This window comes from Pan paniscus, chromosome 3, assembly GCF_029289425.2.
Source record: "Pan paniscus chromosome 3, NHGRI_mPanPan1-v2.0_pri, whole genome shotgun sequence".
NCBI classification, from domain to species: Eukaryota; Metazoa; Chordata; class Mammalia; order Primates; family Hominidae; genus Pan; species Pan paniscus.
The window spans coordinates 180,691,123-180,712,469 of record NC_073252.2 but is presented as its reverse complement, the minus strand read 5'-3'; positions in this window follow the sequence as shown (position 1 = coordinate 180,712,469).

Here is a 21,347-nt window from a genome sequence, read left to right as displayed (position 1 = left end):
AGATATACTACATTTTGTTTCTTCATTCATCGATTGATGGACATTTGGATTATTTTCACTTTTTGACTATGAAGAATAATGCTGCTATTAACATTCTTGTTTGTGTTTATGAATGGTCATATGTTTTTATTTTTCCTAGGGGTAGAATTGCAGTTGAGTGTTTCTATCATGAAAGGTTGTTGGATTTTGTCAAATGTTCTTTCTGCATTTATTGAGTAACTGTGTGGTCTTTGCCCTTCATTCTATTGATTAAGTGTATTACATCAATTGATTTTTGAATGTTAAACTACCCTTGCATTCCTAGGACAAAACTCATTTAGTCATGGTGTATAATCCTTTTATATGTTGCTGAGTTCAGTTTGCTAATATTTTGTTGAGGATTTTTACATTTATATTCATAAGAGATGTTGGTCTGTAGTTTTATTTTCATGTGAAATTTTGTCTGGTTTTGGTATCAGAGTATTTCTGACCTCATAGAATGATTTAGGAAGTTTTCCCCACTTTTCTGTTCTTTTGGAAGAGTTTAGGAGAATCGCTGTTAATTATTCCTTAAATGTTTGGTAGAATTCACCAGTGAAGCACCTGGGCCTGAGCTTTTCTTTGTGGGAAGTTTTAAAAACGTTTTATTACTAATTCAATGTTTTTGCTTATTATACATGCCATTTGAATTCTTCTTGAGTCAATTTTACTAGAAATTTATCTATTTCATCTAAGTTATCTAACTTATTGAGACACAGTTGTTCATCGTATTCCCTTATAATTATTTTTATTTCTTTAAGGTTGGCAGTAATGTCCCCTCTTTCATTTCTGATTTTAGTAATTTGAGTCTTCTCTCTGTTTCTTGATTAATCTAGCTAAAGGCTTGTCAATTTTTTTGGTCATTTCAAAGAACCAGCATTTGATTTTATTGATTTTCACTGTTTTTCTATTCTTCATTTCATTAATTTCCACTTGAATCTTCATGATTCCCTTCTTTCTGTTTGGTTTATATTTAGGATGCTCTTCTTTTCCCAGTGTCTTAAGGTCAAGGTTAAATTATTGACTTGAGATCTTTCTACTTTTTATACAGGCATTTACAACTATAAAGTCCCCTCTAAGTATAGTTTTAACTGTATCTCATAAATTTTGATATGATGTGTCTTCATTTCTGTTCATCCCAAAGTGTTTCATAATTCCCCTTGTGTTATGGGTTAAATTGTGTACCCCATACGCCAAATGCCTATGTTGAAGTCTTAAGTCCCTGTGTCTAAGGTGTGACTTTATTGGGAAATAGGGTCATTGCAGATGTAATTAGTTAAAATAAGGTCACAGTGGAGTAGGGCGGGCCAGGCCTCCAATATGACTAGTGTGCTTATAAAATGGAGAATTTTGGACAGACATGAATACAGGGAAAATGGTGATTGGAGTTATTTAGCCATAAGTCAAAAAACTACCAGAAGCTGGGCAAGAGACGGTCTTGGACAGTCTTTTGAGAAAGTATGCACTATATCTTGGATCAATGTACAGAAGGGTTCTATGTACTATTGGCTCTGAAACAGTGAAGGGTCTGAGATGTTACCCTACTTGCACAGTCACAAAAACACAGACACAAACACACACACATATGCACACATGCAGAAACACTAGAACTGTGGATCAGAGGAAATGCCCATTTATTTACTTACAGAACTTCTTAGTAGCAGTTCTTAGAAGGTACATTCTAAAGTATTTAGGTTAAAAATATCATAATGTCTACAATACATTTTTTGTAATAGCCGTATAAGATGCAATTCACCCATTTAAACTAGAATAGTTCCTTCCCTAGCATCTGTAGAGGGAGAATGGCCTGGCTAACACCTTGATCTTGAACTTTCCAGACTCCGGAACTGTGAGATAATGTTTTTTAACTACTCAGTTTGTAGCACTTTGTAATGACAGCTCTAAGAAACTAATACTTTCTCTGATTTTTCTTCGACACATTCATTTTTATATAGGAGTGTGTTGTTTAAGTCCATGTATTTGTGAGTTTCCCAAATTTCTCTCTGTCATTGTTTTCTAACTTGACTACATTTTAGTCTGACAACATACTCTTTTAATAATTTTATTCGTTTTAAATTTACTGAGGCTTGTTTTATAACCTAGCATATGGTCTATTCTGGAGAATGAGAAGAATGTGTATTCTGCAGTTGTTGGTTGTAGTCTATAGATGAGCATTGATCTATTTGGTTTATATTGTTGTTCAAGTATCTATCTCCTTGTTTACCTCGTGCCTAGTTCTTTTTCTTTTCCTTTTTTTTTCGAGATGGAATTTCACTTTTGTTGCCCAGGATGGAGTGCAATGGCGGCTCACTGCAACTTCTGCCTCCTGGGTTCAAGCGATTCTCCTGCCTCAGCTTCCTGAGTAGCTGGGATTACAGGTATACACCACCATGCCCAGCTAATTTTTGTATTATTAGATGTAGAGACGTGATTTCACCATGTTGGCCAGGCTGGTCTTGAACTCCTGACCTCAGGTGATCCACCCGCCTTGGCCTCCCAAAGTGCTGGGATTACAGGTGTGAGCCACCGCACCCAGCCTACCTTCTGCCTAGTTCTGTCCATTATTGAAAGTGGGGCATTGAAGACTCCAAATAGTATTATTCAATTGTCAATTTCTTCCTGTCTTAGTTCAAGCTGTTATAACAACGTATTATAGACTGGATGACTTATAAACAACAGAAATTTATTTCTTACAGTTATGGAGGTTGGAAATAGAAATCAGGGGCCAGCAGGTCAAGCTCTGGATAGGGGCCTTTCCAGACTGCAGACAGCTAACTTCTTGTTGTTTTCCTCAATGGCAGGAAAAGAGCAAACTAGCTCTCTGAATTGTCTTTTACTAGGTCTCAAATCCTATTCATGAGGGTTCCACCCTCATTACCTAAGTTAGGGCCCAAAGGCCCCAACTCCTAATGCCATCACATTTTGGGGTTTGGAGTTTCAGCATATAAGTTATGGGGGACACAAGCATTCAGTCCATAACAGCCTTCATTTCTCTCGGTTTTTGCTTTATGTATTTTGGGGCTCTCTTGTTAGGTATATATGTTTGTAATTATTATATCTTCCTGATGGATTGACATTTTTATTATTATAAAATGTTCCTCTTTATCTCTAATAGCATTTTCTGTTTTAAGGTCTATTTTGTCTGATATTAGTTCAGCCACTCCAGCTTTTTTATGGTTGCTTTTTAAATGGTTTTCTGTCTTTTACATATTTTTCTATCTATTTGCATATTTTCCCTATCTCTTTTAGTTTCAGTGTATCTGTATCTTTGAGTCTAAAGTGTGTTTCTTATAGACAGCATATATTTGGATCTTTTAAAAAAAGTTTAGCCCAACAATTTCTGATTTTTGATTAGGTTGTTTAGTTAATTTATATGTAATATTATTGATATTGTTGGGTTTATGTCTGCCATTTTACTTTTTGTTTTCTGTGTCTCATGTCTTTTTTGTTCTTTATTTTCTTTATCCCTCCTTTACTGCTTTATTTTACAGTAAGCAAACATTTGCTTGTGTTACGATTTAATTCCTCTAATGACTTTTTTCACTATGTTAAGCTATTTTCTTAGTGATTGGTCTAGGCCTTCTGATATATTGGTTAACTAGTCAAGAGTTACTTCAGATTCTACATGAGACTTATACTAACTTAATTTCAATTAGATATATAAATGTCACTTCTGTATGGCTCCATTCTCTTTCCCACCCTTCTGTGCTATTATTGTTATACATATTGCATCTATAAATGTTACAAACCCAACAATACATTGCTATAATTATGTAATTATAACATTTAATTATATGTATCTAATTTTTTTCTGTTTTTATTTTAAATTTTATGTATTTTAAAGAAGCTGAGAGAAGAAGGCAAGTATATATTCATAGCATCTGTTATATTAATCTACCAATTTACCATTTCTAGTTCTCTTCATTTGTTCTTGTGGATTTGAATTACCCGTCTGGTGTCAATTCTTGACTCCAATATTCCCACTCACATCTTTAGTGCTGTTGTTGGCAAATACAGACTCCTTAACTTATGATGGAGTTGTGTCCCAAGAAACCCATTGTAAGTTGAAAATGAATTTTATACACCTAACCTACCAGACATCAAAGCTTAGTCTAGCCTGCCTGAAACACGTTCAGAACACCTACATTAGCCTATAGTTGGGCAAAATCATCCAACACAAAGCCTATTTTATAATAAACTGTTGCATAACTTATGTAATTTGTTAAATACTATACTGAAAGTGATAAACAGAATGGTTACATAGGTGCCATCATAAAGTTGAAATATTGTGGCCAGGCCCGGTTGTTCACACCTGTAATCCCAGCACTTTGGGAGGCTGAGGTGGGTGCAGAAAAGCATTTGGTCAAGATCCATTATATGATTTTTAAAAATTTTAGCAAATTAGGAATTGAAATAATCTCCTTAATTCAAGAAAGGGTATTTTAAGAATTGAAACAAACACCACGTTTAATGGCGCAGCATTAAGAGCTTTCCCTGTGAGACTGGGAAACAGACAAAAATGCCGATTATAACCTTTCCTATTCAACAGTGTTCTGTAGGTCTTAGCCAATGCAACAGGGGAAGATGAAAAAAATAGAAATACACAATTTGGAAAGGAAAATATGAAACTGTCATTATTTGCAGACAATATGATTTTTATATGTAGAATATCTATAAGAATGTACAGATATACTGTTAGAATTAATAAGTACATTTATTAATATTGGATCCAAAGTCAATTAAAAATAAATTGTATTTTATATATCCCAAACCAATAAAACTAATTTACAAGTTATAATTTATAATATCATCAAAAAGGAAATATTTGGAAATACATCTAAAATGTTCAAGACATATGTAAAAATCTATTGAAAATATTATATCACTAAATTAAATTATTAATAATTAAACACAAATGAAAACTAAATAAATTGAAGGAAATACTAGACCTATAGATTTACTGTTTATTGATGTACTTTTTTATAGATTATAAGACTCAATATTGCAAAATGTTAATTCTCCCCCATCTAACTTATAGATTCTAAACAATTTGAATTAAAAGCCCCACAATTTTCATTGCAATTTACAAGCTGACTCTAAAATGTATGTGGACATGCAAAAGACCAAAAACAGCCAAACCCAAGAATGAGAGGAAATTATTCTACCCTATAGAAAGACCTATAATGATACAGCAATTTTTAAAATTACAGTAATTGCACTAAGTGTGGGATTGGTACAAATGGATAAATAGACCAGTGGAACATAATAGAGAGTCTGGAAACAGAGCAACACATATATGGACACTTGAATTTTATAAATGCAGAGACCTGGTGGAAAAACAGTCATTTCAATAATGGGTGCTAAATTGATTGGTTATCTACTTTAAGAATAAAAGAAAACTTCACTCTTACTTTACGCTATACACAGAAATCAATTCTAGGTGGACTGTGCAATGTGAAAAGTAAAATGATAAAAAGCTTTTAGAAAATAACATAGGAGCATTTCCTCATGACCTGTGGGTAAGAAAGTTTTTTTGGACAGAAAAGGCGATAACATTAAGTCAGAAGATTGATAAATCGGACAACCTAATAATAAGACTTTCTGTTCATCAAAATATCTCATTGAGGGAGTTTTTAAAGCTACAGAAAGGGAAAATATGTGGAATGCATATTACTAACAAAGAAATTGTTTCCAGAATTTACATAGAATTCCTGCAAATCAAAAAGAAAAAGATAAACAACACTCTAGAAAAGTGGGCACAATTTTCTATTAGGCTATTCACAAAAGAAGATATTTAAGGGGCCAAAAAATGTAGGAAAAGATATTCAACCTTATTAGTTTTCAGGGAATTGCAAATTTTAAAAGCACAATGGGATACAACCCACTGAAATGGCCAGACTTAAAAAGGCTGATGCTACCAAGGAATAGGAAGAGATATGAGTAACTATAATTCCCAAAAATGCCTGGTGGTAATGTAAATTGGTGCAACTTCTTTGTAAGACTGGCATTATCTATTAAAATTGAATATATGTATGTACTCTGTAACCAAACAATTTCACTCCTAGCTATGGAACCAACAGCAAAGCATACCCCCGTGTGTCAAAAGACACGAACAATAATGTTCTTATAACATTAGTCAGCCAAAACTAGAAACAACCAAAGCCCATCAAATATAAAATGGATACATAAATTGTGAGTGTGTTCATCTGGTTATAATTCATCAAGCTGAACACTATGATTTTCTATATAGTGCACATTGCTATACTTCATGTATACTTCATATGCTATACATCAATTAAGTGGGGTGTTGCATTTTTTTTAAACCTGGTCTGGGGAACTGAGCAGAGTTTCAGCTGAAAGACACAAATCAGTATCATTTCAGGTCAAGTGATCAAAGCCTCTACCAATTTCACCGCATGGAAACTTAAAAAAATTTAAGACTTTTTTTTTTTTAAGGAGGAAACAAACTCTTTTAAAGTCTGAGCCTGCATGCCCAAAGCTATGAAATGATGCAAATGATGACGTAGATCTTTGTCTATGCTCTAACATTCGGACATGATATATGATGATATTTCAATGATATTATCAATGATAACTGGGAAATATCTCAGATGAGGTTTCTGACCCTCCTTACTCATTTCTTGAACTCTTGGTTACTTTTCATATTTGCAAATTACTGCTAAGCACATACTAGCATTAAGTACATCAACATTCCTCAGAACAAATGTTAGAGCGAATACAAAACCTGTCCTCTTACCTAGAACATATGGTTTTAACAACAACAGCGATAATTTTTCATGTACCAGAGATGAACAGTTTGGCTTCTGTCTTTTTAATGAATTCAATCTGTTCTTAGTCCCAGGCTTGTAGTATGCCTCTTTCTTTCTGAATGGCTCTCAAAAATGAAATGACAATCTGTAGATGCTTCCCTTTACCACCAAGGGTACTGATGTTTTGGAAGACATGGGAACAGATGAAAGTATTTGGTTCTGGGAATGGAAATTACAGATGGATAGAATCCCATTACAATGAGCTTCATTGGCATTTTCTATTGAACAATTAGCCCTTGCCTAAGTGGAAAGGCTTTCCACCACATTCTGAAGGGAGCAAGGCAAAGTGGGATTTTATTTATTCCAGAAAAAAAATTTCATATTTCCAGCCTCTTTAAGTTTCAGATAGGTGTGTTCCTTTTCCAGACAAGACGCTTTTTCACGTCTAAGGCTAAGGGTGTGTGTGTGTGTGTGTGTGTGTGTGAGAGAGTGTGTGTGTGAGAGAGAGTGTGTGTGTGTGAGAGAGAGAGAGTGTGTGTGTGAGAGAGTGTGTGTGTGTGAGTGTGTGAGAGAGAGTGTGTGTGAGAGAGAGTGTGTGTGTGTGAGAGAGAGAGAGAGTGTGTGTGTGTGAGAGAGAGAGAGAGTGTGTGTGTGTGTGAGAGTGTGTGTGTGTCTGTGTCTGTGTCTACACAATATGTATTCCTGAACCAGGGCCTGGAGTATAAGTGTGAATATAAATTAGATATTTATTAGGGATTCTTATTTACTTCATTACTTTGTTTAACTAATGTTTTAAAAGTCCAATTAATTTAATCTAATTTTTAATATAGCAGAAGCTGCATGCCATAAGATTGCATGACAAAGTGCTATAAATGATATAATTCATTTGAAGCAAGATTTTGTAAACACATGCACAATAAAAATCTCCAGGTGTCTCTTATTTTGTAGATGTTGTCATTAGTCAAAAGTAAGCAACATGCAAGTAAAAATACAAAAAAAAGACATGTTATAAAATAGTCCACAATATTGATGGCACACCTCCTTTTGGTGGATGCTCTCAGACCTTTTAGAATAAAACATACTGAAATACCACCAGTTATTCTGTGTTCCTCTGTTCACAAAGATTCTGGGCTTGGCCAAGCTTTGCTCAAGAGCCTTTTCCTAGGCCCATCTGTGTACTTCCTTGTAAAATCCAGTTTTATAAAAAGAACCCTTCTAAGTAAAGTTAGCCAAAACCTCCCACCCTCCATATCTGATCATCCTTGATATCTGATCGGGTTCCTCATCCTCCATCAGCCCCCAGATGATGTCTGATTGCCCTGGCTTGCCTTCTGCAAGAATCCTATTAGGTCAGGTTAGCCAGAATCCCCCTTACCCTGACATTTCCTCTTAGTAATTTTCTATCCACTGACCACCCCCCACCATTCCTTGGCCAAAAGTTCACTTGCCCACGCTATGTTCAGAGTCAAGGCCAATTTCTCCCCACCATAGCAAGACTCCATTGTAGCGGTCCCAAGACGATCACAATGGTCCTGAATAAAGTCTGCCTTACGGCACTTTAAGAGGCATCATTGGATAATGTTTCTTTAACACTATCATTAGTTTTACTTAGTCCTTAAAAGGCAATATACTACTACTCAGAAGCCCAAAGAACACATGGTTTATTTTCTATTATTGATATAATCTTGTTCTCAAACTTCCAGTCTATGTGTGTAGGATGCTTGTGGGAGGAGGAGAAACGGCTTGCCAAGTTAAGCTATCTCTTCTGGTTTGAATACTCTAGTCCAGGTAAATGTTCGGGTATTCCAAGGTTTTCCCCTTTCCCTTCTCTTCCCTAAGACAGTGTTTGGATATAGATACTTAGTGAGGGCCGTTTCAGGGTGGTGAGGAGTTGGGGGCCTCAGGTCCCCAAGCCCAGCTCCTTGTGCTGCCTTCTGGATGATTGCTTGCCTCATTGTTGATGTCTCTAGTTACCTGCTCCCTGTGCACAGATGGCACTCACTGGTGACACTTGTGGCTCATGAATTTGTGGTCTATTATTTTGGCTGACCAGGGCCAATAGACACCCCTCGCTTTGAGTCCTATCAGCTCTGGCTGGCATTTCTGGCTGCTATGGCTCTTAATTGTGTCCTCCAGAAGGGAGGAAAAGAATTTTCTCTCTACCCTTTATAGTTCTGAACTATAGTGCTTAGTTCATAGTTCCTGTAACAAAAGACAGATTAGCAAGATAAAAATGAATAGAGGTTTATTAACATGTGTACCTCATGTATACAGTGGGAAAAAAACAGAGAAGTGAATCTCTAGACTAGCTCTCCAAGAAGGAGTCTAAACTTCGGACTTAAATGCTGTCCCTTGTCTGAAACAAAGAGATGGCCAAGAAAAGCTCCTTAAATAAAGACAAGGCTTGTTACGCAGATTTCAGGTGATGCCTTCACCACTGCTCAAGAGTGTCTGGAGATTTAACCATCCTTTCCTTCCTGGTGCAGAGAGGGAGCATCCCACCAGGTGGAAAGAGGTCCTTTATAGATGTAAATTACTTTTACAGAAGAACAGCTTTTCAGAGTTGAATTTATGTCTGCAGTTTCTCAAAATAACCAGCTCAAAATAATCAATGTGCCAAAGAAGTGTATTTTGGGGTGGCATATTCTGGTCTCCTCTAGTCATATTTTGGGATAGTGGGTCCTGAGCACCATCATTCCATCTGCTCTTGCTTTCTTCCTTTTCTTTCTCTCTTCCTTCCCCCATCACCCCCTCCTTCCCTTCTTTCTCCTCATCTACTCATACTTATTGGGTACCCAGTATAAGCACACACTCTACTAGGCACAGAGAATCTATAAATAACCCTGAGGACTGAACTCTGATCTTTTTTCTCCTGTCCAAATTCCTATATAAGGGGTCTGGGGAGTTAAACCCTATAAACCATAAACTCTTGTTAAACAGATTTTTTTTTCTTAAAAAGAACTTTCTTCCCTATGGAAAAATCTGTATTTCAAATTCATGTTTACTATTAAATACAGAAATCTATCTTTCCGAATGAGGTTGCTTAAGTTCCAAATTATCCTAAAACCCAGCACCCAACTGATGTATTGAAAACTCTAGACTTGGACAGGGGTGGTGGCTCATACCTGTAATCTCAGCATTTTTGGAGGCCAAGGTGAGTGAATCACTTGAGGCCAGGAGTCTGAGACCAACCTGGCCAACATGACCAAACTCCATCTCTACTAAAAATACAAAAACCAGCCAGGCATGGGGCACATGCCTGTAGTCCCAGCTAAATGGATTTTAAAAAGTTAACCTGGTGTAATGTGGCTTACTTTCCAACCTAATTCTGGTATAGCATCACATGACAGGAGCAGACCTCCTTATCTTAACTCAGGCATTCCTTTCCAAGTCTTTAGGCAAAGCTTAAATCTCTCAACCAATTGTCAACAAAAGAATCCCTAAAACCCACCTATGGTTTGTAAGCCCCTATTTCGAGATGTCTCACCTTTTTGGACTGAACCAATGTATCCCTTCTGTGTATTGCTTTATGATATTGTCTGCAATTCCTGTCTCCCAGAAATGTATAAAAGCAAACTGTAACCTGACTACCTCGGGCACACTTTCTCAGGAACTCTTGGGATTGTGTAGCCCTGGACCATGATCCCTCCTAATGGCTCAGAATAAACCTCTTAAAATATTTTGATAAAATTTGGTTTTTCCATCAGCCAACACTAAGATGCCTGCTCCTTGGAGCTTACATTTTAATGGTGGGAATCAGATAATGAGCAACAAGCAGAAATAAACAGATAGTATGTTAGAAGGTGATGAGTGCAATGAAAAAGAAAAAAAAGTGAAGCAGAGTAAGTGATATCGGGTGCCAAGATGCACGGATGGGGCAGGAATAGTGTTCCATGAAGTAACTGGGACAGGCAGGAGCAGCCAGGTTTTGTGGGACCCAAAGCTTATACAATTTGAAGGGCCCTCCTCCTTAAAAAACACAAACCTGGGGCCAGGCGCGGTGGCTCACGCCTGTAATCCCAGCACTTTGGGAGGCTGAGGCGGGTGGATCACGAGGTCAGGAGATCAAGACCATCCTGGCTAACATGGTGAAACCCTGTCTCTACTAAAAATACAAAAAATTAGCCAGGTGTGGTGGCGGGCACCTGCGGTCCCAGCTACTCGGGAGGCTGAGGCAGGAGAATGGCGTGAACCTGGGAGGTGGAGCTTGCAGTGAGCCGAGATCGCGCCACTGAACTCCAGCGTGGGCGACAGAGCAGGACTCTGTCTCAAAAAAAAAAAAAAAAAACAACACAAACTTGGAACACAAAATTAGTCCCTAAAGTTAATATTTGACAATAGGTGAAAGATTTATACCAGCTGAAGGGAAATCAGAGTTTTGAATATGTATTTAGAATTAGAAAAGATTGCAAGTAATTACTGTAACAATGGCATTACAGGTCCCTATGTTCTGATTAGGCAATTTCCCAGGAATACTGACATAGAAATGCTTTCTAATCATAAACTGGCCTCACCTCTCCATGTTGTACAACTACGAGCAACTTCTAGCACACACAGGGCCTGTGGGAATTATGTACCCCAAAACTGAAGCTTCACTAGCTTCCCAGATCAATGTGCCTTTGCAGCTGTGTCTCACTGAGAAGGGGTATTTGTCCAGGAGAGAGAGAGTTAGCCAAGCATATAGATACCAGGAAGAAAATTGTCACAGAAAGAGGAAACACATTCCATCCAGAGCCTCCATCTGTGCCATAGGGGCTGCTCCATTCATGGGCATTTTAGCAAGTGTTGGGGTGGCAAGGGAAGAGGCTGGCTAGCATCAGTTGGCTGTGCCATACTTTCTGCCTCCTTGCTGAATGCCTCTTCTGCCATGCAATGCAAAGATCTTCATAGTTTGTGTCCTCTTCCCCAGGTCTATCCATACGTATGTCTCTTCCCTATACTTCCTGGTTCCCATTTTTCAAACTTATTCCTTCCATGTCCTTAACAAACCAGCAAAAACCATTCTGAGAGTCCACAACCCAAAAGCTTATGCCTAAGATTCCATGCGTACACTGACCTTGAACCATGTTCTTCTCGATACAAAGGTATCACTAGGTGCTGTGTCCAGTGCTTGGCCCAGTGGCAGGACTTTTTCCTCATCACCATCTTTCAGGGCCACCTTCGGGTAGATCTGTCAAGTAGCAGTAGCCTATTTTTAGCTGGGATCAACATACTCCACTGACTCATCTTTGAGCCAGGCCATTTTTTCTCTCTGTCCTCTGGCCATCAGTGTGAGATGAGGGAGGGATGATGGTGCACATATTCTTTTCTTAGAGCTCTCATAAAATGTGCCGCAAACTGGATGGCTTAAAACAATAGAAATTTATTATCTCACAGATATAGAGGCTGAAAGTCTGAAATTAAGGTGTCAACAGGGCCAAAGTCCCTCCAAAGGCTCTAGAAGAGAATGCTGTGCTTCCTCTAGTTTCTGGGGGCTTCATATGTCTTGTGGCAGCGTAACTCCCATTTCTACCTCCTTCTCTACGTGGCCTTTCTCTTCTTTTTTTTTTTTTTTTTGAGACAGGGTCTTGCTCTGTCACCCACGCTGGAGTGCAGTGGCACGATCTCGGCTCACTGCAACCTCTGCCTTCCGGGTTCAAGCAATTCTTGTGCTTCAAGTAGCTGGGATTACAGGCCTGCACCACCACGTCAGGCTAATGTTTGTACTTCTGGTAGAGATGGGGTTTCGCTGTGTTGGCCAGGCTGGTCTCCAATTCCTGGCCTCAAGTGATCCACCCACCTCGGCCTCCCAAAGTGCTGGGATTACAGGTGTAAGCCACTGTGCCTGGCCCGAACATGGCCTTCTTGTAAGGACACCATTCATTGGATTTAGGGCCACCCTAATCTAGTATGACCCAACCTTAACTAATTATGTCTGCAAAGACCCTATTTCCAAATAAAGTCACAGTCAGAGGTTGATGTAGACATGAATTTGGGGGGAATGCTGTTCAGTATAGCGCAGGAGGGTTAGGTAGCATTGGGTCTGGGTGGCTGGGTTTGACAGCTCGCTTGTGGCCTCTGTACTAGCTCAAGCCTGATCTCAAACACACTGCTCCCATCATACGGTGGAATCCTGCTGGAATCACCAACAATATGTCTGGTGGTTTGCTGGCTCCTAAGAGGCAGTTCTGGTGTCAGCATCACTTGATGTCCCACGTGAGACACTCAGTTTTCACCGGGGTCAGGGTCCCCTAGCATGAAAGGTGCTGCTTTTCGAATGGTGTATACTTTCATCTGGCAGATGACGTGGCCTTGCTCCAGGATTCTAGGGTTCTGTGCTGTATCGCTTCTACAGGGAATTTCCAGAGACTTCATGTAACGTCTTTGTCTACTGTAGATACTTCCAGAACCAAGGGATCTTCCAGGACATGAGGCCCAAGCAGCAGGCCTGTTTGCCTCCTAGACTGAATCTGCTTCAGAGCGCTCTCTTGTTCTGGACCCCAGCCAAAACCAGCAGCACTGAGCCAGCCAATAAGTTGGTCATAGAGATGATCCCAAGCACGGAGTATGCTGCTTCCCAAACCAAAGAGGCTTACTAAATATTGCACTTTTTCTGCATGTGCCAAGATATAAGGCGAAATAACTTGTTTTTTACCTTGGAGGGGATATTGCAACACACCCCAGACGACTGGACTCCTAATAACTGCAGCATTGTGTGAGGCACCTGAATCTTTCTAGTCTCTCTCTCGTCCCCTGGAGCACGTGTGTCCTACCAGGGTGTCTAGGATATTTATCACTTCTAGCTTATCAGGGCTGATGAACACAGTGACATCAATAAAGTAGACCAGTGGGCTGTTCTATGTAACAGCAGAACTCTTCTGACTGTATTTTCAGAACTAACGTAGCCCTGAGACAGGGCCATAAATGTTCACTGTTGTCCATCTCAAGTGACTGCAGTCTGCTTCTGATCCTACTTCCTGATGGGTGTGAGAAAAGAACACATTTGCAAAGACCGTGATGGTCTGTTCTAGAGAAGACACTTCTGGATTAACAGCTTCCATTGGGGCTATCACCTAATTATGTTTGTAGAAGTCTACTGTCATCTGTCATGAGCCATCTGGTTTTTACAGGGGCTAGACTGGTAATAAAATGGGGATATAGGCCAGGCGTGGTGGCTCATTTCTGTAATCCCAGCACTTTGGGAGGCCAAGGTGGGTGGATCACTTGAGCCCAGGAGTTCAAGACCAGCCTGGGCACCACGGCAAAACCCTGTTTCTACCAAAAAACAATACAAAAATTAGCTGGGCATGGGGGTGCGCACCTGTGGTCCCAGCTACTCAGGAGGCGGAGGTGGGAGGATCGCTTGAGCCTGGGAGGTCAAAGCTGCAGTGAGCCAAGATTGTGCCACTGCACTCCAGCCTGGGCAACAGAGCTAGACCTTGTCTCAAAAAAAAATGGGGATGTAATGAAGACCACCACCCTCGTATCCTTTAAAGTCTCCGAAGATTGTCTTAATCTCTGCCATTCCACCTGTTATGTTGTGCTGTTGTTTCTGATTGGCCACTGCCTGCTATAAGTAGGATACTACTCCTCTTACTTCACAAGTCACAGAGTCAAGTGGGGATATTGCCAGTGGCTCAGTGTGCCCACCCAGGTCATGGATTCTGGAACCAGGATGATGACCACCAAATGAGTGTGAGGGAGCCCCACTGTAAGATGGGCCTAGGCTAGAACCCCATTTTTTCACGTTGTCTACATATGGTCCTACTAATGAGGGGGCATGATGACACTGGCATTGTTCGCTCAGCTGACCTCTACTTTTTCATCAGCCATTCTTTTTTTTGAGGCAGAGTCTCACTCTGTCACCCAGGCTGGAGTGCAGTGGCGCGATCTTGGCTCACCATAACCTCTGCCTCCCGGGTTCAAAGAATTCTCCTGCCTCAGCCTCCCGAATAGCTGGGATTACAGGTGGCCGCCACCATACTCAGTTAATTTTTTTGTATTTTTACTAGAAACGGGGTTTCACCATGTTGGTCAGGCTGGTCTCGAACTACTGACGTCAGGTAATCCACCCACCTTGGCCTCCCAAAGTGCTGGGATTACAGGTGTGAGCTACCACGCCCGGGCTTCATCATCCATTCTTGATGCCTTTGATTGCATATGTCAAGCAATACCCTATTGGTTGCACACGCACCCAGCTCCTAGGAATGCCATTGTGTATTAGCCCTCTACTTGGGCCCCTGTGGGTAAGGGCAGTAGTATCATATACTGCCCTCAAAATCCTCTGTGCTCTGCCTAGTTGTATTAGTGCATTCTCGCACTGCTATAGAGAACTACCTGAGACTGGGTAATTTATACAGAAAAGAGGTTTACTGGCTTTACAGGAAGCATGGTGCTGGCATCTGCTTGGCCTCTAGGGAAGCCTCGAGAAGCTTACGATCATGACAGAGGGCAAAGGAGGAGCAGGCACATCACATGGTGAAAGCAGGAGCAATAGAGGGAGAGCGTGGCAGGGGAGGTGCCACACACTTTTAAATGACCACATCTCATGAGAGCTCACTGTCATAAAGACAGCACCATGAAGGATCTGCCACCATGATCCAAACACCTCCCACCAGGCCTCACCTCCAGCATTCAGGATTACAGTTCAACTCGAGATCTGGTTGGGGAGAAATATCCAAACTATATCATAGGCTTATTCATATCATATCTCTATTTCTTCTTTTGTGAGTTTTGGCATATTGTGTTGATATGGACAGGAGACAGGGAAATAAATACTGGGTAGAAGAGGGCAGTTCCCCAGCCAAGGCCCTACCCCGAAGCCTGGAAACCTATGGCCCTAAATGGGAACAGGCATTCCTTTTTTTGTACCCAAAATTTGCCTTTTGGCCCACCATGCCCCCCTCTCTTGTATCCATATAAATCCCAAACCCAGGCTCCACTAGCAGATGAGCAGATGAGCAGACAAACAGAAGAGCGGAGGAGCAGAAGAGTGGCACAGCAGAGGAGAGAAGAGAAGGAACGTCTGAACGTTGAAAGGAAGTCAGCTGGGGATGGTCAGAGAGATCGACCGTGGGACAGCCAAACTCCAGGGGAAAATCATCGTCCTGCTCCATCCTCTTTCCAGCTCCCCATCCACCCTGCTGAGAGCCACCTCCATCACCCAATAAAATCCCCACATTCACCTTCCTTCAAGTCCATGTGTGACCTGATTATTCCTGGATGCTGGACAAGAACCCAGGCACCAAGAGGGCACTGAGCTGATTAACACTTAAGCTGTCTGCGAATGGCAGAGCTAAAAGAGCACTGTATTATGCCCACTGGGCATGAGAATTGAAGACACTCACCCCTAGATGCTACTGTGGGGCCAGAGCCTAAAAGCGTTTGCCCCAGTTCCTGCACCTGTCCATCTGTGTGCTCCCCCTCCCATAAGGGGTTTGAGTGCGCATGGTGGCCAAACAGACAAGCCACAACCCTGTCACATGTCCTGTGAGGGAGGTCAGGGAACTCTCCCATTTCAGTATCTTTCAAGGAAATGGTCCATTTAATCTAAGTTATCAACTTTGTGAGCATAGAGTTGTTCATAGTATTTCTTTATACCGTTTTAGTGTCCATGGATCTATAGTGATGCCCCCTTTTTTATTTTCAGTATTAGTAATTTATGGCCTCTCTTGTTTTTGCTTAGCCTGTTTAGAAGCTTATCAATTTTATTAATCTTTTCAAAGAACAAGTTTGGTTTTGATTTTCTATATTGATTTTGTGTTTCCAATTTCATTGATTTCTGCTCTAATTTTTGTCACTTTATTATGCTTACTGTGGATTCAATTTGCTCTTCTTTTTCTTGTTTTCTAAGCCCAAAGTTTAGATTCTGATTTTAGATGTTTCTTTTTATCATTGTATGCATTCAATGCTATACATTTTCCTCTAGGTGCTACTTTGGGTATATTCCACACATTTTGAAAAGTTGTGTTTTCATTTTCATTTAGTTCAAAATATTTAAAAATTTCTCTTGAGATTTCTTTTTTGATCCATGTGTTATTTAAAAGTGTGTTGCTAATTCTCTGAGTATTGAAATTTTTCCAGCTATGTTTCTTTTTTTTTTTTTTTTCTTTTTGAGACAGGGTCTTACTCTGTCACCCATGCTGAAGTACAGTGACAAAATCACAGCTCCTTGTAGCCTCAACATCCCAGGCTTAAGCAATCCTCCCAACTCAGGCTCCTGCATAGCAGCTGGGACTGTAGGAGCCTGCCACCACACCCAACTTTTTTTTTTTTTTTTTTTTTGTAGAGATGGGGGTCTCGCGATGTTGCCCAGGTTAGTCTCTAATTCCTGGGCTCAAGTGATCCTCCCACCTCAGCCTCCCAAAGTGCTTGGATTACACGAATGAGCTATTCCATCTGGCCCCCAGCTATGTTTCTGCTATTGATTTCTTTCTCTCTCTTTTTTTTTTTTTTGAGATGGAGTCTCGCTCTGTCGCCAGGCTGGAGTGCAATGGCATGATTTCGGCTCACTGCAACCTCCGCCCTCTAGAGTTCAAGTGATTCTCCTGCCTCAGCCTCCTGAGTAGCTGAGACTACAGGTGTATACCATCATACCCGGCTAATTTTTGTATTTTTAGTAGAGACAGGGTTTTGCCATGTTGGCCAGGCTGGTCTTGAACTCCTGACCTCAAGTGATCTGCCCACCTCAGCCTCCCAAAGTGCTGGGATTACAGGCATGAGCCACTGCACCCAGCAGCTATTGATTTGTAATTTAATTCCATTGTGATCTGAGAGCAGACATATGATTTCTATTCTTTTAAATTTGTTAAGGTGTGTTCAATGGCCCAGAATGTAGTGTATCTTGTTGAATTATCTGTATGAGCTTCAGAAGAATGTATATTCTGCTGTTGTTGAATGAAGTAGTCTACAGACATCAGTTATATCAAATTGATTGATGATGTTGAGTTCAATTATGTCTTTACTGATTTCTGCCTATTGTATCTGTTCATTTCTGATAGAGGAGTGTTGAAGTCCCCTACTGTAGTAGTGGATTTATCTGTTTCTCCTTGTTCAGTTTTTTACTTGTTAGGATGAAATGGCACTTCCAAACTTTTTATGTGCCAGAATGGAAGCTGGAAGTCTGACTGCTATTTCTTATCTAATATTCATTACTTATTTTTTAGTTTATATCTATTTTTTGAGACAGAGTCTTGCTCTGTCGCCCTGGCTGGAGTACAGTGGCGTGATCTTGGCTCACTGCAACCTCAACCTCCTGGGTTCAAGCAATTCTCCCTGCCTCTGCCTCCCGAGTAGCTGGGATTACAGGCACCCACCACCACGCTTGGCTAATTTTTTGTATTTTTTAGTAGAGACGGGGTTTCACCATATTGGCCAGGCTGGTCTCGAACTCCTGACCTCAGGTGATCCGCCCACCTTGGCCTCCCAAAGTGCTGGGATTACAGGTGTGAGCCACCATGCTTGGCACATTACTTATTTAGTGGATACAAAACTAGAAGGACTTTCTTATTTGTTGTTTCAACATAAAATACATACGATTTATATATAAGAAACGTAAGATTTCTAATAAGAAACATAAGATTTCTAAGGACTTTTACAAGTTTGGGTGCAATCCTTGCTTCACAATTCCATTTTTTCCTGTAAAATTTTAAGTAATTCAACTGTGTGTCTTCCACTTATGGGAATTTTCAGGATCTCAAGCCTCATGTTCAAACAGATAATACTGTAGCTTCTACATTATATATGTGGGCATGTATATTGTCAGTGGCAATCATAGTGCAATTTGAGTCCCCTAATGGATATTCCTGTTTTTTTCCCCAACCAACTTAGCTCAAAATTTCCACACATTCTTTTTTTTTTCATTTTTAATATTTTAAGTTATTCTTTTACATCATCTCTTACAACTATGGCTTTCTATTTCCCACTGTCATCACCCTAGTTGATATTTAGATTCTTGCAAAAGCCTCCTACCTGGCTGGGAATTGAACAATGAGAACACTTGGACACAGGAAGGGGAACATCACACACTGGGAGCTGTCATGGGGTGGGGGGAGGGGGGAGGGATAGCATTAGGAGATATACCTAATGTAAATGACGAGTTAATGGGTGCAGCACACCAACATGGCACATGTATACATATGTAACAAACCTGCACGTTATGCACATGTACCCTAGAACTTAAAGTATAATAAAAAAAATTTTTTTAAAAAGGACAAAGAAACATCAAATGTAAAAGAATAAAGTGTTAGACAAATGGTTAAAAAAAAAAAAGCCTCTTACCTGGCATGTCTAATTTGAATATCTGCTCTTTCCAAGTTAACCTCTGTATTGCTCTTTGATTGTTTTTTCTAAAATTCCCCTTTTGCAATGTCATTACCCTGGCCAAAATTTTCAGTGATGTGCAATGATCTCTAGTAGCAATCTCAAAACTTACTTGATTGTGTATATATCAATAAAAATATTTTGAGCATGTGCCCTAATCTATATGTTTAAAAAAAATAAATTATACATATATACTCCTGTCTATCCATATATTTAATATTAGTTAAGCTTAACTTTAAAAATAAAACTAATTATAAGTGAGAGTTATAATTTTTTTTCTTCATCCCAAAAGATCACTTAGTGTGATTCGTTTTGGGTAATGGTGTATAGGCAGAATTTTTTAAAAAAGTTATTTATTTATTAAATTTTACTTTAAATTCTGGGATACATGTGCAGAATGTGCAGGTTTGTTACATAGGTATACATGTGCCATGGTGATTTGCTGCACCTGTCAACCCGTCATTTAGGTTTTAAGCCCCGCATGCATTAGGTATTTGTCCCAATGCTCTCCCTCCCCATGCTGCCCACCCGCCGAAGGCTCTGGTGTATGATGTTCCCCTCCCTGTGTCCACGTGTTCTCATTGTTCAGCTCCCACTTATAAGTGAGAACATGCAGTGTTTGGTTTTCTGTTCCTGTGTTAGTTTTCTGAGAATTATGGCTTCCAGCCTCATCCACGTCCCTGCAAAGGACATGAACTCATTCTTTTTATGGCTGCAGAATGCTTTTTTTTTTTTTTAGACGGAGTCTCTCTCTGTCGCCAGGCTGGAGTGCAGTGGCGTGATCTCAGCTCACTGCAACCTCTGCCACCCAGGTTCAAGCAATTCTCCTGCCTCAGCCTCCCAAGTAGCTGGGACTACAGGCACACACCACCACGCCCAGCTAATTTTTGTATTTTTAGTAGAGATGGGGTTTCACAATGTTGGCCAGGATGGTCTCAATCTCCTGACCTCGTGATCGCCCACCTCGGCCTCCCAAAGTGCTGGGATCACAGGCATGAGCCACAGCGCCCAGCCAGAACACTTTTTAAAAAATCACTGATATGGGTTAGCATCATGGTGCTGAACAATCACCGCACACTACCTCATCATTGTGTCTCCTGGCCTTTGGACATTGGAAACGCCTGTCTAACTTTTTCCCCTCACTCGGGAAAAAAAAAGGAAATGTATAGATGGTAATCTCTGTAGGATTCTATTTTCCAAGATGGAATACCAAAGGAGTCAAGATTGTCTACCCTACATGCTGAAGGAATAAAGTATCTTTCCCATGGAGAGAAGCAGACTGATAATGAAAAGAAATGAAGGGTTTAAATAAGTCTTCACATGAGCTGAATAATCCAATTTTGCTGTTGAAAAAACACAGACCAAAAAGTGTTAAAAGAAGACTCTAATTCTCATGTTTTCATAACTTTATAGCTTCATAACCAAGAATGATTGAAAACAGAAGAAGGAATTGCTGTCAAAGATTGTACAGTACAATGAAGTTGTACAGTGATGTTTAGGACTATAAATGTTAGCAGGTGCAAGAATACTTCTGTGACTGTTGGCTGTTAGACACAAGACTGTAAATTTCTGCCTTGAGGATGATTCTGATGGTCTATAAAATGTCAGCTGATGTTGTCACAAATCAGTGGTTCATATGAATCTCAAAGATTATAGAACCTGCAGCACTTGTTATATAAATGATAAAAGAGTATTTCCTTTTTAAGTCTCCAGCTAGCTGCAGTTCAACTGAATGCAAATTAGAAAGCCTAAGTGATACCTGCAGAGTTGAAAAATAGGTTTTCAGTCTAAGTAAAAATACATTGAGAACTTAGAAAAACAGAATAAAAAAAAGAAAAACAGAATAATGTCTGTCATTGGTGGTTCTAACATAATGCCATGAGAGAACTTACAACTAGTATAGCAACTTTGTGTAGACAATTAAAAACACTTTTTGTTACTTTTTAACTTCTCACTTTTTAATTTTTTAACTGGCAAGAAAAAATTGTATGTATTTATAGTGTTCAATGGGATGTTTTGATATATATATACATTGTGTAATGGCTAAATCAGGCTATTTTACATATTGTGAAAGGAAAGTAAGCCTTGGGACCCCCAAATCTCGAGCCAAAGGGAAAAGTCAGGCTGGGAACTGTATCAGGCAAACCTGCCTCCCATTTCATTCCTAAATAAGATAGCTACAAAGATGAAAAAGCTACATACCTCCTTCACAATTTGTCCACAAGGAAATTTCTTGTGGGCCTCAAGATCTTTTACCCT